This window comes from Saccostrea cucullata, unplaced genomic scaffold, assembly GCF_032062105.1.
Source record: "Saccostrea cucullata isolate Sc308-1 unplaced genomic scaffold, CSIRO_AGI_Scuc_v1 ctg1363, whole genome shotgun sequence".
Lineage (NCBI taxonomy): Eukaryota > Metazoa > Mollusca > Bivalvia > Ostreida > Ostreidae > Saccostrea > Saccostrea cuccullata.
Window position 1 is genome coordinate 92,785 of NW_026925986.1, and position 12,890 is coordinate 105,674.

At 33.9% G+C, this 12,890-nt stretch overlaps 1 long non-coding RNA gene across 1 annotated transcript; it reads left to right on the forward strand.

Annotated features, from left to right (window-relative positions):
- The first annotated feature begins 6,744 nt into the window (after positions 1 to 6,744).
- On the forward strand, positions 6,745 to 8,153 carry LOC134270272 (uncharacterized). The gene is made up of 3 exons (XR_009992757.1): positions 6,745 to 6,796; positions 7,029 to 7,283; positions 7,418 to 8,153. It is a non-coding gene; the product is annotated as an uncharacterized LOC134270272 (long non-coding RNA).
- Positions 8,154 to 12,890: the final 4,737 nt, after the last annotated feature.

Sequence of the window (12,890 nt, forward strand, 5' to 3'; positions counted from 1 at the left end):
CAATGTACATGTAATTACCAGTACATCTACACCGTCGCTTGTAATCATCCAAGACGTGATTATCTAATTTTAAAGTTAATCCAAGTAATTTTTTTGTTCTGGTGCAAATTATAATTTTGAACTTATTTTATATGTATATTCTCGATATTTCTCTCTCTCAAAAAATATATATATATTCATATATCACTACAACATATAAATATTAAAAACATAATAGAATTAATATATCGTCAATATTTGATAAATGGCAACATGTAATAATCATATTTATTATATAAAGTATGTAAATATTTGTTTTTCAAACAAATAAGAAAAATAAAACAAGGTTCATTGGAAATAAATGTTGGATCTTTTATTTGGATTAACTGGTTAATTTCAATCGGGTTCAAGTTCTAACGGGAAATCGTAGCCTGGAAAATAAATTGAAATAAAGCAATAAATAATTGATACAGGTAAAAATGCTTCAGGATATATATTTATTGTGTTATACTACATAATAAAAACATGAAAAAAGTTGTATAAATGTATTAAATTCTATTTTTTTATTAGCGTACTCTATCGTACTCTATCGTACTCTGTTTAGTAGGACCGACTATGGACTATCAAAAATAAAACCTAAATCATAGAAAATTCTTACATTGCTGCTGTTGAATACTTTAAGCAAAATATGAATTTCCATTGTTTGAGTAACTGTGTGTGCGGTGAGGCATGGGTAAGTATGATTGCTTCTCATTGTGCTGAACTGTTACTAATCAATTATCCTGTTGGCCATAACTGGCCTCCTTTATAATTTCACCCAAGAAATAACCGTGTGGTCACTCATCAATAGCCCCAAAACTTTTAAAAATTTGAGTACAAAGTCTCTCAAGGAGACACAATTTGGTGAGTGATTTTTACATGCATTGTATTCAGAAGAGAACAAAGTGTAATATTTCCACTGCACCTAGGTGCGACTTTTTGCACATGTTGAAAAAATAACACATTTGAGAAAAAAATCTGAGAAAATAGCTTAATCAAGCTATTCTGAATAGCTGAATAAAGCTATATAGCTAAATCAAGCTATATAGCTTAATCAAGAGATTGTGCCGGACCTGATGAATACACGTACATCATTCATATCTGTATTATGCTATTTTATGAAACTTATCAGGATCAGTACAATCAATACATTTAGCTCACTGTACTTACAACAGTACAAAGCTCATCAGCTGTTTTTTTTTTACATATAGGCTAATTAATTGCAAGTATTCAATGATACTTTTTTAATAACCATAAAAAATAAAAAGAAACACAATGTTACTTATCCGGAAATGTTTGTGTAACATTACCCCATATAATACATGTATTTTTGGGTTTGTACGTACTATGTGCAATAATTCTATTGGTGCACCACAGAAGTCTTGCTGACAAGGGGGAGAAAATCTCTCAATTAAACTTTTACTTAAATGCAGATCTCATCTGTAGCACACTGGTCTTAAAAAGTTGGTATGGGTGACAGAGCTAGAGCACAAAAGCTTATGTTGCTTTTGGAAATTCTCTGAATTCTTTTCTCAGTTGTACAAAATCTTGATTTTTACTTTCTGTCAACTTCTCACATATGTAATATATGCACAAAGCAGTGTGCGAAATTAACGGTGGACCGGTAGACAATGTCTATAGAAAATCTAGTCGGTCTATACCGATCGAAATATTAATAGACCGACTTGTCTATAGGAATTCTGAGTAAGAAACTGGTTCCCTGCTTGTCTCTAATAAACAAACCACAAAAAAGAGGACCAGTTTAAATAAAACGTCTGTATTACACTGATGTATTCCGTTCACCCCTTAGTTATAATAGTTTGTTCAACGATGTATGCAGAAATAATTCGAATCGGAATATTTTATTTTTAACATGAGGGGAGGTTAAGTTGTGATTACTTAATGGCCGCGGACACCAAAACAGTGCAGAAGAAATATGTCCTTCTTCGACCGTTTAAAGTATGTTGAGGGTGCACGCCCGGGAATTATTATTACTCTTGTCTATCAGACAGACATTCTCAATGTTTGAGTCGTTTATCAATGTTGTTGTAGTCAGTCGTCTTACCGTGTTTTTTGATTCTTGTTGTAATCTTTTATCCAGTACAAAAACTACTGGAAAGTGTAATTATTTCACCATTTTACATCAAATACGTTTATTTTAATTTCAATATTTTAGCATTGAATGTAGTATTCTAAATTTCGGTCCATAGGAAGTTGCTGCGGTCTATAGAAAATGAAATGTCTATGGACCGAAAGTCTATAGGACTTTGAAGTTAGTTTCGCACACTGCAAAGCTGCAGCGTGTTGGTCTGTTGGACCAAATAATTTGCCTCTCAAAATGGCAGTGTAAATACATGTATAGGCAGAATTTTCGATGATCTCTATATCAGGCCCATGAAGATTTGTATACAATGGTTATAAGGCAATTTTTGTTGTGGAAATATATTAAAAGAATAAGTTCAGGAACACATGATTAGTAACATTTTGAGATGGCAGTTGAAAAACACAGAGAAATAAATCAATTTTTGTGCAAAATAAATATAAATTTTTTTCAACTGGTAGCACTGTAGCTCTCAGGTCTGTCAGTATATTTGTTTCACATGTTTCAGAGAGCTACAGTTCTGCAGCTATTTTATCATCATGACTTCAACCTCAACCTGCTGAAGGTGTTAAAATGTTACTTAATTAGTTTTCTCCAAGAAATTTTTTTGTAATACATGTAGTTACCCCATATACGGTAATATTTTAACCCTATCTCTGTAGATTTATCAAAGAAATTCTATCTTATGATTGGTTGAAGTCTAGCTGTCATGTGAAGGGGGTGGATTACTTATACCCAGTCAATTGTAAATCAATACATGTTCTGTCAATGTATTATGTAACAAACACAATGTGATAGATAAACACAACGTGAAACACATCATTATAGGCACAGTATGAACATGATGAAGCATGTAGCAGAGAAAAACATAATTTATAAACTACAGATAATGTGTTTAAATGTTTCATTGGTGGGGGTAAATTAGTTACCTGGGTAAATAGTTCTTTAGTGACAGGGTACGGGATGATACCTCGCCAGGTATGAAGTTTACTAACCAGGTATCATCCTGTACCCTGTCACTAAAAGACTTTGTAACTGATAGTTCCTCCTAAATTGTCATTAAAACGTTTAATATGACCAATGCCATCAGGTATCTGCACATAATCATCACTATCACACGGGATAAGTCACATGTACCATACTTTAGTAAAATTGATTATATCTAGATCTTTCAATGTTGTACAAGATTTGACTGACTTAGTATAACCCCAGCTTGAAAAGTGGGAGGGAAAATAGTGTTTGTGGTGTCGTCTAGCTGTATGTCTGTCCATCTGTCCTTCTGTCTGTAGCGCTTTGGGGTACCCATCTCTTATCTGCAACTCCTCTTATACCGTTGAATGAAAATTGAAATTTGACGAGACTTTCACAGAATATTTATTACCTATTGCCATTGTGCACCTTCTATTTTATTTACTTTATGATCCAACAGTCACATATTTCAGGTTTCTCATAGCAAAACATGGTCATTGCCATTATATTATATATCATGTTCATATGGGAGGCGGGGGATATGATCTATCATTTAGTGAGCTCATTGCTCACAGTGCCTCTAGTTATACCCCCCGCTTGAAAAGTGGGAGGGTATAATGTAATCGGTATGTCTTTCTAGCTGTCTGTACATCCGTCTTTCTGTCCATTTATACGCTTCAGGGTATCCATCTCTTATCCGCAACTCCTCTTATTTATATACCACTTTGTGAAATTTAATGAAACTTTTACAGAATCTTTATTAAATATTTCCATTGTACACCTCCTATTTTACTTTTTTATCCAACAGTCACACAACAGCAAAACAGGGACTTTGTTAGTACCTCTAGTTTATTTAGTTTTCTTGGTTGATTATAAACATGATAAATTAAGAGTAATTATTGAATCATTAAAGAGATACCAGCAATATCAATATTTTATAATTCTTCCTGTATTTATAAACTTCATGGTCTAATGCTACCTCGATAGTCACAAAGGATGCTAGACCTTTTGAGAGGTATGACAACCCCACACTAATAGTCATATTGATATTGAAATGGTCTGGTTAAAGACACTTCAAAAAATTTTCACTCATATTGATACATCACCGGGACCCCTCTTGGAAAACTGGGATTTATGTGAAATTGGTATGAAAAGTCATAGGCATGAAATTGGTATGAAAAGTCATATAGGCATGAAGCTTTTAAAGTCAACAACTACCCACCCCACCCATAAAATAGGTTTTTATACGCCCGTCTTAAGACGGGACGTATTATGTTATAGGCTTCGTGTCCATCCGTTTGTCTGTCTGCCCGTCTGTCTGTTAGCTTTTTCGTTTCCAGCTCATAACTTTAATACTACTAGGCCTAGGATTATCAAACTTTGTCATCTGATGCATCTTGGGTAGGAGGTGTGTCGCGCACAAAAAGTAGGTCACTCTGACCTTTAATTAAGAAGTTGCAGCCAAATATGGAAAAATCCTTTCCGGCCCATAACTAGAAACTATAAGACCTACAATCATCAAACTTGGCCAGTTTATGCATCTTAGGTAGAAGGTGTGTCGCGACCTATTTCAAGGTCACTGTGACCTTTAATTTAAGTGAATTTTTTTTTTAAAAATGTGTCTTTTAATTTTCATTTACACATCCCAAATAATGTAAGAGTATTGCACTGTTCTTATTAAAAAAGTGTTAAATCAAGAAAATACTTATTTTTTTAAGCATATACTTGACAGCAATCTAAAACAAATATAATGTATGTTAGAGAATCCCATGTCTCCCATGAGTGTAATTATCAAGCACTGGTCAAGAAGAATTTTGATAACAGAAAATTGCATGTCAAATTAGAGAGAAATTAATGGGTTTTGAGTGCGAGGAGCTAACTGACAGAGCATTGGTGTTATCTTTATCCCTTGAGAATTGGGCAAATGGGTAAGCCTGTTTGATTAAAAATAGCTCTTGTTGACTAGCTTAAGTTTTGAAATGAATTTGATGAAAAGTAATTAAAACTAATTTGATATTGCATAATAGACTAATCTGATATTATGTAATATTATTAATTTAAAAACTAATTTTATGGGGTGGGGTTGAATCAGCATGTCCATATGAATTACATGTTAAAACCTGTCGGACATTAAATCTCAACCAAAAAAAAAATTTTTGAGTGTTTTATATTTTTTTTTTTTTTTAAATTATGGTAGGTAGTGCAGACCCATTCATCTCTTGGTAGTAATGAGTAGACAAGCATCCAGTCAATGTAGGAAGGCTAGCTGTCTCAGTCGCTCTGATTAAGCAGCCCTTTGGGGATTAGACAGAAGAATTGCTGGTCAGTTTATAACATGTGTCATTTGATGGCCAGCCTTTTCTTTTCAAAATTAATTTGGTATAGATTAAGTTGTTAAGACTAATTTGATGATGGGCATTTGACAAGGTCTAACACAACCAGCACAGAAATCTATCAGTGATTTAATATTTATTATAATTGATGCCTACATCACAGGGGATGGATAAATATTTTAAGGAATGGAAAAATCATCGAAATCTTAGAATCAAGGTTGATGTGATTTTCTTGCACCTAAACTGTTCAAGAAAATTGTAATTTTTTGACGGGCGTATCATGCTGTGGCGCGGCACTTTATTCACATCTGGAAAAAAGTTTTATTTTTTTGTTTTTGACTTGGGTGGACACCCCCTGGAAAAAAATCCCCGCCTGTATTTTAAAAATAAATTTCTTTGTTGCAGATGTGATTAGGGCTGAGGTTTTGTTCCCTTTCCTTGTGGCAGATTGCTTCATAAGGGATGTTTCCAGACAGTAACATCAAGCCATCAATCAATCTCCTATGCAGAGTTGTCGTTCGTTCCTCTCTCAGACACCTCTGCAATGGGCTCACGTCAAGATTTTTGACATAACGTATAAAACGTGATAATTGAAGGATTGTTTCAATTTAAATTAATAGTTCTGTATTGATTCAGTAAATATCTATCTCAAAACTCAGACATAATCGTAGAAATTGAAATATAATGAATTAAAATAAACGCACTATTTCTCGTGTTTAACACTGTGTATACGCGAGCCAACGACAGAGGTGAATGTATGAGCCGATGGTAGAGAGTGGCCATCAATGTGTAACAAGTTGTCTCCCTGTAATATATCTATTGAGCTGGAGTCATGGTAATTGCCCTGCCAGTTGAGGTTTATTTTCACTTTTATCATAATTAGGAATTTTATTTTAATATTAGAAAATAGAAGGTGCACAATGGCAATATGTAATAAGATTCTGTGCAAGTCTCGTAAAATTTCAATCAGTGGTATGAGAGGAGTTGCGGATAAGAGATGGGTACCCCAAAGCATAACAGACAGACGGGCGAATGTACAGACAGACGGACGGACATACTCTAATCATTACTATATACCCTCCCAATTTTCAAGTGGGGGGTATAATAATGATAATGCTCTACTAATTAAGGGCTATCATACTTATATTTTTGTTTTAATATTTGTTTTTTTAAAAAATTGTTTATGGTACTAATAACAATATCCCTTTTTATTTAGCTTGAACTGAAAAGAGATATTTAAGGACTTCGATCATGGAATTCAGCGACATCGAGCCATTGAAGATCCTGAAGCTTTCAAGTACAAGATGATTAAGCTTAGAAAAGTGTGTTGCAGAGTTACTATAGTTCCCATGACGATGTTGAGAAACCAGGACAGGTGAAGCGATACATCCTATATTAATGACAACAACCATGTACATGTATATGTACATCAGCTTCCCAAGTTTCATTCTTCATCCACTTAACGAGTTTAACACTATTTTCTACGTAAAATTTTGAACGTCTGAATGTTTTATATAATTATTGTACATACAAATGTACATTTAAATTAAATTTTAAAAAATGCCTATTGGAGAAATTGATATTTAAACATTTTTGTCTTTTATCAGGATGATGAAGTTAATATTGGGTACTTGAGGGAGATGTTGACTTTGTTGAGAAATTTCCATGAGAAGTTTGTTAAAGCAATGATCATATAGTCTACCAAGGATCTCACAGCTGTGCCATTCAAAGACAGCAACTCCCAGCTGAATGACAACATCATTGCCACTGGTGATTATCATTGCCACTGGTGTAATGACAAGAGCCATGTAGGTTGTCACCGTGGACCATGAGGATGAAATTCAACCATCATCACTACAGAGGTTTGTACATGTATTGCACTCCCATGCTAACTTGAGATTTCCCTAAATGAAAAAATCATTTTAGGCCTATTTATTATTTATTTGACATTTTTATTTCTTTTCTGTTGATAAATGACTTCTAAAAATATTTTTAGGGCATTAAGAAAAATCTACTATGCAGGACATCAAAGGTGCTGGCCAAATTTCTTTTCAAGGATATGGTGGTATTCAACCTTGGCTTCCCAAATCCAGCAAATGGAGGAGATCTACATGTACCACCAACTGCCCTAACTGTGCTAGCACAGGGATTCACTTCCCTAGTGCCCCAGGATCAATGGGAATAAAGGAAAGAGGAATTCATGGACTACCAAACAACTCCTGCTGTGGACCTCCCAAGTTTTGTGGAAAACACAAAAACAGATGTCTACTGCATGGGATAGAATTCTGGACAAAAGAAATAAAATTTCCAGTGATGATTAGGGCTGGGACTATATATATCGAGATATCTGTGAGGACGATAGGCATATTGATACATGTGAAAAAATATAGAAATATTGTCCCAAAAAATCTGACTTCCATTTTTAAATGTTTATTTAACATTTGGGGTTTAATGTATAAAATAATTAAGCTAAATATAAATATAGATTTGAAATAAATAATAATTTACATCACTTACAATTGAGTAAAATATTTTTGTGAAATAATTTGATAATTTCAGTGCAAAAAAAGATTTTTTGTAAGCAATTAAACATATCATGATACATATCGTATTGTGGCTCAAATATCGTGATATGTATGGATATAGAAAAAGTTGTATCATCCCAGCCCTAGTGATGATTGATTGTATATTGTTTAACATCCCTTTCAAGAATGTTTCACTCATACAACAGATGCCACCACTTGCCGGCGGAAAGCTGCTAATTTTGTCCTATACTCGACATTCAGGGCCATTGGTTGAACAGTCTTGACGTCCCACAGGGGGATTTGAACCTGTGACATAAGTATGGCACGCCAAATTCACAAAAATGAGCAACACATAGTTTCACAGTTGATAAACTAGGTTTATCGCTTGTAAACTATAGTTTACGGACTGTAAACTATAGTTAATAACCTTAATCTATATTTTACATCTGTAAACCATAGTTAACGCGATAATCTATATTTCACGACTGTAAACTTATCACCGAAAACAATCATTTGCGATCGCAAAACATAGATTATCTGATAAATACAGTTTCACGATTGTAAACTATGGTTTACAACTCTTAACTATAGCAGTCTTCGAAATAACCTGGGTGCCCCATGCCCGGGACCTGGTAAATTTGCCAGCGGGCATGTGAAAATTCTCAAATTACATGCCCGAAGGGCATGTGTGAATTTTCTTCGATTCACGATGTTTACTTGCTATTTCGTCTGTCATACCCCAGTTATTCGTGTAAACTTGCTATGTAATGTCTTAATCTGAATTGCCAGTCTACATTTGTCTTACGTTACATTATCGGTACGACCTGTCAAATGATTATCAATCGTAATCATTAAAGTGTTTAATTTAACCTATTTGTTTTCTCATTGTTTCTTTCCAAATTACGTTTATTAATACCACATGCAGTGGACTGCTGTCATGATGATCATGATCATACTTATGAAATTCAATTCAGCTATAATGGCCAACAAACGGCCAGCATGCGAGTCAAAAGTTGTGAACAAAAATGCATACGAAAATGGCAGAAAGGCAGGCCACGAACGGTTGATTTAAAACTCTTGAAACGATTTAAACTAAAGATTGAGAGAATTTAAAAACAGAAAAACTGTCCTTATAGTTAAAATAAAAACCTTGTTTTTGGTTGCATAATCATATCTCTGCTATATGGAGGAAATTTGAGTAGGGCATGTAAAAATTTCAATGTGCTGGGTTAAAATGACCGTTATACATGCCCGAAGGGCATGTGCTGAAAAAGAATTGTTGTGAAGACTGCTATAGTTAACGATCATAAATTATAGTTTACAGACGTGAATCTATGTTTAACAACAAAATATATTGTTAACATTTTATTACAGACAAATAAACTTAGATTAGCATTCCTAAACTATAGTTAACAACCATTAAATATAGTTTTACAGATGAAAACTATAGTTAACGAATTGTAAACTATAGTTCATGGTTTGTAAACTATAGTTTACAGTTGATAAACCTAGTTTATCAATTGTGAAACTATGTTTAGCTCATTTTTGTGAATTTGGCATGCCATACAAGGATCAACTTTGTACTTTGTGACTGTAGAGCAGTTTCCAGTGATGGTAAAATAGTCAAAGCCATGCTTTAATGTTGTGCCAAATTCCAATGCTGGATGTGAATGAGTCTTCTCTATGGTGAAGAAAATGCAGATAGAGACCCCTGCTAATTTGGACAATAAAACAATCAGTGCCCTACTCTTGTTAAACCATCATATAACTTTGACTGTTTGTGACTTGACTGTTGACTGCAATTATATGTCCTCTGTTTTGCATATTCTTAACTGAATTTTAATGGTACACATTGGCAGACCTAGAGAGGAGGGACTGGACCCTCCTCCTTATTTTTCCAGAGAGAGGGAGAGGATGTTTTTCTGTTACGTTTAATATGTTAAAATAAATAAAGTATCTCAATCTCTGCCTTTTCTGCTCACTAGAAAGAGTATTGTGTATTGCTTTGTTTATAGATACCAGTTATACCTTCACTACCTTGATACCGGGCCCCACCACCAACACAAGGTCACTTGAAACTTATAAGGATGTCACGAAGGATTTTTATTTATAAGATATTGAAAGAAAAATGATTTACTTAATTACCAGACTAGTAAAATGCAAGATTTTAACATGGAAGATTCTGGCAAAACTTTGGCCATAATATTTTTGGACAATCTTCTCAAGTAACTTACGTACAGGAATATGCAAAAAAAAGGTTAAGATAAGGAGTATGCTAAAAAGTTTCTCTGTGTAGTATGAGAAGAATTTAGTCAATGAATTCAAAGGTGTAAAACACCCCCATAATACGTGGACGGGGGGGGTCACTATTTCTGAGAGCAATCTTTTGCGGAGTGTACTTTTAATATGCAAATTTATTATTATGCAAATTTAGTTAATAGGACGCGGCACCCTTACCGTTGCTGGAGGGTAAAAATATGCAAATTCCAGCATTTAAAAAATGTACTGAAAATTTCACCCACCCCCTTTACAAAAAAATTGGATATTAAGGGTGCTCACTTTAATTTTGCTTATTTGTCAGCTTTATTCAGGGCCTTTAAAGTCGTTGCTACGGTGCTAAAGCGCATGTGGTGTGATTCTATAAAGCAGGGGGTACGGAGGGCACAAACTTGGAAGACCCTTTCAAAAATTACTGGATTCGCCTCTGGTTCATGCATTATATATGTCACCTATCAATTTGTGATGATGTTCTTTCAGTTTTATAACATGTTGTTTGCTTGAATTTCAATAGTAATAAATAATTAAAGTAGCTTTATAGATTTAAACAATGCAACAATGCCGTTTTGTTTTCATGTACAGTATGCTACTGTCTTTTTATTTATTTATTTTTTTTTATTAAATTGAAGAAAGTATACATTTGTTTGACTTATTTATTAAGTTGCGCGTTAGACGTGGTAGAATGCTTTGACTTAAATTAGAAGAAAAAATGTTCAAACGAAGAATATGTATTATGTATGATAAAGAATGATTAAGAAATCAATGGAAAAGACAATAAGATTCGGTTTGGACATAGGCCTAAGTAATTAAAAATCCATACGTCTCTGTAAAATGTCGTATACCACCCAAAATCACCCAGTTTGGATTTTTTCAATGGGGGGGGGGGGTCTATATTGCAATACAATAGACTACAAGTTTACAATCTGTTTTGGCATTGAAGTTCTTTAATTATTATTTTAAAGTGTGAAAACTTCACAATGTCAAGGTTTTGTGATACCGGTATCATATCTCTACACGCAGAAGCATCACAGAACCTTGACATGCACCGTGTAGATAGGGTTCTGAAGACTTTTTTTTACCTGTTTACTCTGCGATATCAAGCAAAAAGGGTGGGGTTGGGATGGGAGTGGGGGATGAGGGGTTGTTGCTGTACTTTGTCAGATATACACAAACAATATACCCCCCCCTTTAATCAGACTAGGTATTTTAACCAATTAAACAAAAAGGCTTGTATTTCAAGCACGTTTACATCTTTGTTATTTTACCTTTCTTCATTGAATAATGCATAAAAAATATAATATCTTTAAACATTCACGTAATTAGCGATTGCAATACTTATATATATGCGTACGACTTATATGCGTACGAGCGGTTATTCGTACTTTCACTTTGAGTATGACGTGACGTCATAATTACGGTCACATGGTGTGCAGGGAGCTGCCTTTGACTCGTTCATTGATTTTGACCTTGTTTTGCCGGGGACTTACTAAAACAAGTTCCACGGGGAAAGTAAGTCCCACATGAGTCCCATAGAAAAACAATAAATCCCACCAGGAAATATTACATTTTATTAATATTTGACAACATATCTTTATAAATTATCATTGTTTATACATATTTTGAATAAAATTTTGTCACAGAAAATGTTTTAGAAGCCGGTTAACAATTAACGATAACTCCTATATCCTTATATAACTCTATAGTGTTTCCTAATCCCAACAATAATGATTACATTTTAGTAGTTTTTGAAAACAAATATTAAAAGATATTATAATTTTATTTTTAAATTAATTATATTTTTAAAAAAGGAAAGAAGTTCAAAGATGTTTTCTAATGATCGTGTATAAACAAAGAGCAATATGGTAGACAGACTACTCGGCCCAACGACACCCCGGCCCGTGCTGGTTGACACCTCGGCCCTGACGGGTCGGCTCAAAATCATTGACACCTCGGCCCATACCGAAGACTGCTCGGCCAAAGGAATAAAATAAAATTTAGTTTGATTTTAATTTTTTTTTTGTTTGTTTATATTTTCTAAGGTAATGTAAATGTATACTATGTATAATATAATCACTATACGTTTCCTATAAATATACGATAATTTCAGTACTTCGATCATTATTTTCTAACAAACCACAGCACAACATTAAATTACAATCCGTTGATTGGGAGGTAACATGACTATTTATTTATTGACTTTTTTGTTTATTACAATGCAACATTATACATTATTTATATATTTATTAGCCATTTTAAAAAAAAAAAATGTTTGGTTGCCCCCTCCCGACTGACTGACTTAAAATGTCTACTGCAGTGCATTAATTAATTGTACAGTTGAATTTACTAATAATCATGCGTAAACCAATAGGTCTACACAGAAGTTTTTGTCCTGGTCCACAAGATTTATTGATTTGTTTATTAAGGTCTTCCGTTTCCAACGGAAGACCTTCTACTGATTCTGATGGTAAAGATTATTAAGGTCTTCCGTCTTCAGCGGAAGACCTTATTGTTTTTCTTAGGTTTCTTTTCCACTATTTAAGGTCTTCCGTCTTCAGCGGAAGACCTTCTTGTTATTCGTTTGTTTCTTTTCCACTGTTTTTCTTATTATTTTTTTTCTCCCCGATTTTGTGCACGCGATTTCTCAAAAACGGCTCGTTATATTTTTAT